At 42.6% G+C, this 4,276-nt stretch overlaps 1 non-coding gene across 1 annotated transcript; it reads left to right on the top strand.

Annotated features, from left to right (window-relative positions):
- Window positions 1–3,998: 3,998 nt before the first annotated feature.
- TRNAH-GUG (transfer RNA histidin (anticodon GUG)) lies at window positions 3,999–4,070 on the top strand. Its single transcript has one exon. It is a non-coding gene; the product is annotated as a tRNA-His (tRNA).
- The last annotated feature ends 206 nt before the right edge of the window (window positions 4,071–4,276 follow it).

Genomic DNA, 4,276 nt, shown 5'->3' with positions numbered 1-4,276 from the left:
GGACAGAGGAGCCTGGTGGGCTGCAGTCCATGGGGTCACAATAACAATGCATATATGTGTGCATGTTATACATATATAGCATATATACATATATATACATATGTACATAGTTATATATATGTATACAGTGATATACATATATATACACACAGATATATATATATATATATATATACACACACAATATATAACTTAGTCCTGTGCCTGGTCTATATTAAGTAGTTGCACTTAGCCCAGTGCCTGGTCCGTAGTAAATAACTGATAAATGCTAGCTATAGTCATAGCTCTGATTCGTCTACTGCTGAATCCTGCCATAGCACACATAGTGGGGCATACTGTAACTGAATGATAACTGTTTGATCTCTAAAAGAAGAAATGAATTTGAATCCTACTGACATTACAAGAACTTGATATTTTATGTCATGGTTTATTTAACTTTCCCAAAACACTGATAGTGGATATTATTTTTCTAATGTCCTTGAGGAAGCCAAGGCTGTGTTGGAATACTCGAAATACATTTCTCTAAATAATACACTTGGTCGCTTTAAACCATGAAAACAAACATGTCCATGTACTATAGAAGTACCAACAAAGGTCAATTTACTAAGTTAGAGAAACGATGGTGCTCACCCCACCTTCAGAATCTGTGAAAGTTTCAGGAAACGTGCTGCATATTCCTGAGAAGTGTGTTCCAGAATGAATGCGTTGTGTGCTCTTAGTGCAAAACAGTATTCAAGTGCTTTCTCATGCCACCCTTGTGAGCACCCAGCATGACCTGGGAGTGGGTGCTCTTGCACCCATTTGACAGAGAAGGGAACTGAGGCTCAGGGAGTCAGCCAAATGTTTCCATCTTACACTGCTGGTGAATTTTCGAGTCAAATTTCATACCCAGGTCTGGGTGACTCCAGTGCCCTTTTTCTCTTCCACAACAGCACACTGCCTCCCACGAGTTTCCTGAAATAGAACCAGAAAAGAGTCTGACTCATAATCCTCCTTGTCATAAAGCCATCTCAAAAATCTTTGGCTTGAAAAAGACTTTCAGGACAACAGGTCAGGCAATCCTCCCCGAGGTTGGAATCTCCTTCATGACATCTTCCAAATCAACTGCACTGCCCTCAAACACGTCCACGACAGACAGACAGCCACTTCCACGGAGGGTTAGCAAGACCAAGAGGCACAGAAGGTCTCTGGCTCAACCCCTCATTAGATGGATAATGACATTAAGGCACAAAGAAAGTATACATCACCCAGGATCACACATAGAGTAGCAAATGCCCAGAGGACTGAGGGTCATTTTCTAGAACAACTTTACCAGACCTCAAGGCCAAACTGAATAAATTTGAGAGACAACTCTACTCCATCATAGACTATTCAGCTCAAGTGTTCATTAAAATAAAAGATTCTTCCAACTCATTCTGGACAAGATCTACGCTTTCCAGAGTGGTCTCCCACCATGAAACAATTCCTCTGAAATGATTTCCTTTCCTTGCCCAAGTTCCAGTAAGAAAAAGCAACAATAAACTCAGATGGGTTAAGGATGTTATGGTTGACAAAACCTTATGCTAATCTCTACATTAACCCTGGGAAGCGGGCAGTACAGGAATTAGAATCCTATTCATCAGATAAGAGACAAGCTGGACCATTGTATTGGTCAGTGTGGCAGGCAAATAATTATAAGAAGAACCTTGAACACAGAAAGCTACTGAGGTGTGAGCTCTTTATCATTCTTACCCTACTCTGATGGGGGCTGGCAGTAGGAAGGAAGAGTGGGTTCTTCTCCATGTGTTCAGAGATGCTGACTCCTCCTCTGTAATGGTCTGTAACCCCCTAGACCTTGGAGTCTTCAGTCATCCCTGTCTAGCAGATGATGGAAGAAGCAGTATGTGGAGGATCCCATGAAAGATTTGAGTGATTCAGGCTTGAAAGCGGAAAATAAAACTTCTGCTGAGGAGTACATCAGTCAGAACCCAGGCTTACAGTCATATCTGGTGGAAGGGCATTGGGACAGGTACCCTAACAGTGGGCTCAGGAGGAAGGACACATTGCTTTGGGTGATTTTAATAAACATTGGATAGTTTCTGTCATAGTCATCTTGATTTCCCAGTATATCAGGTAGGGATCTGAGCTAGGATTTCAACACAATTATTCTAATGACTATTACAAAGTCCTTTTCAGGACTCAGTGCTGAAGCAACATTAAGTAACAACTTCAAGGTAATGAATCAGATTCCTATGATTTTTTTTTCCTTCTGCTAATCTTGCTAATTGGCACAGTGGTGATGAATCCACCTGCCAATGCAGGAGACACAGGAGATGTGGGTTCGACCCCTGGGTTGGGAAGATCCCCTAGAGGAGGAAATAGCAACCCACTCCAGAATGCTTACCTGGGAAATCCCATGAACAGAGGAGCCTAGTAGGCTACAGTCCATAGGGCTGCAAGGAGTCAGACACAACTGAGCACACACACACACACATACACAGAGCCTTGCTTATTACCACCTTTGGTGGCTTGCAAGTTGCAGACACTTCCTATCCCACAGAGGTGGTAGGTCCATCTCAGTGCAGTGAGGGCCCGGCACCTTTCTTGCTATTCAGTGTCCTCAGTCAGATTTCTCTAGTACTGCGGGGAATCTGTCTGAGATCATCTTTGTTAAATATTTCTTGAGTCAACATTTTACCAAGTGCCTGCTTTGCGTTAGGGGCCACCAACGTCCTAGACACTGGAGATCTAGAAATAAATGAAACACAGGATTGGTGCTATAAGAGCTTACACACTGCCTAGGAAAGAAGCTTCGATGCTAAAGCATTAAAAATGAGGTTGACAAGTATTGTAATAAATTTGGACACAAAGAGTAATGTGAATACAGTGGGAATGAAAGTAATTGTGCCTGGGGAAGCTTTCAAGCTGGAAGCATTTTTTAAGGTAAAATTCAAAGGATAAGGAATGATTCCCAATGAGAACACACTGTGAGTGTGCATGTATGTGTTCAGTCATGTCCAACTCTTTGTGACCCCATAGGTTGCAGCCCACCAGGCTCCTCTGTCCATGGAATTTTTCAGGCAAGTATACTGAAGTGGGTTGCCATTCCCTCCTCCAGGAGACCTTCCCAACCCAGGAATCAAACTTGAATCTCCTGTGTCTCCTGCACTGGTGGGCAGATTCTTTACCAATATGCCATTTGGGAAATATTTCATAGGCAGAAGCAAAATGTTGTGTCCATCACAGGGACCAGAAAATAACGAGAATTTTTATTTTGGTGTTGTTTTAGGGGGTTGATGGTGGGGAATGGCAGGAGATTCATATTTTGGATTGAATTTGAATTCCTAATTTGAACTCAGACTGCAAAAATTTGAATGGCAAATTAATAATTTCAAATTCTTGCCTTATAGCATTGGAGGAGGAGAAGCTGAGTGATAATCCAAACATTGGTTTTCTAAACTCACTTTCTGATCACTGTACTCATTGGTTCTTGCTTTCCTCTTGACTTAAAAATAAGTGAAAACTTCTATGTTGGGACATTAGCTAAGGGCACGTACTGATTCATCCAAAGTTTCCTTTCTCTCCCTCATCCCTTCTCTCTCTCTCTTTTTCCCTAAGCCATCGTCAAAGTACTGCTGTAATGTCAGATCCTGAACCCACATATTCAGAGATTTGTATAAAGTCATTGCCTTCAAGGAGTTCATAATCTGCTAAGGGAGGCAAATAAGTAGACAGCACATACACTAGAATATTACTCCAAGACCCTGGGAGAGCAGCTAGAGATGGGGCCTTGATCAGAGTCTGCAAGACTGGAAGACATGAGGATATGATACTTGAGCAATTTAATTCCAAAGGAGCCTTACTTCATTGAATTCCCCAGTGGGCTGCTTTTATTTTGAGAGGTCCTATTTACACTGCCCTACCCAAGAATACATTTGCAGGTTACATTAATCTAAGACCTTCAGGCTATTTAAGTTAGAATGGCAAATGAAAGGGTTTGGGATATTCTAGTTTGGGCTTCCCTGGTGGCTCAGAGGGTAAAGCATCTGCCTGTGATGCGGAAGACCCAGGTTCGATCCCTGGGTTGGGAAGATCCCCTGGAGAAGGAAATGGCAACCCACTCCAGTATTCTTGCCTGGAGAATCCCATGGACAGAGGAGCCTGGTGGCCTACAGTCCGTGGGGTCTCAAAGGGTCAGACACGACCGAGCGGCTACACTTGGTATGGCAGTGAGGGTGCCTTTTTTTGGTAGGGGGTCCTTATGCTGCCTTTTAAATCATTGATAAGTACACATTGT

The sequence above is a fragment of the Bos indicus genome, chromosome 11, assembly GCF_029378745.1.
Source record: "Bos indicus isolate NIAB-ARS_2022 breed Sahiwal x Tharparkar chromosome 11, NIAB-ARS_B.indTharparkar_mat_pri_1.0, whole genome shotgun sequence".
NCBI classification, from domain to species: domain Eukaryota; kingdom Metazoa; phylum Chordata; class Mammalia; order Artiodactyla; family Bovidae; genus Bos; species Bos indicus.
This window is presented reverse-complemented; position numbering and strand designations above follow the sequence as displayed.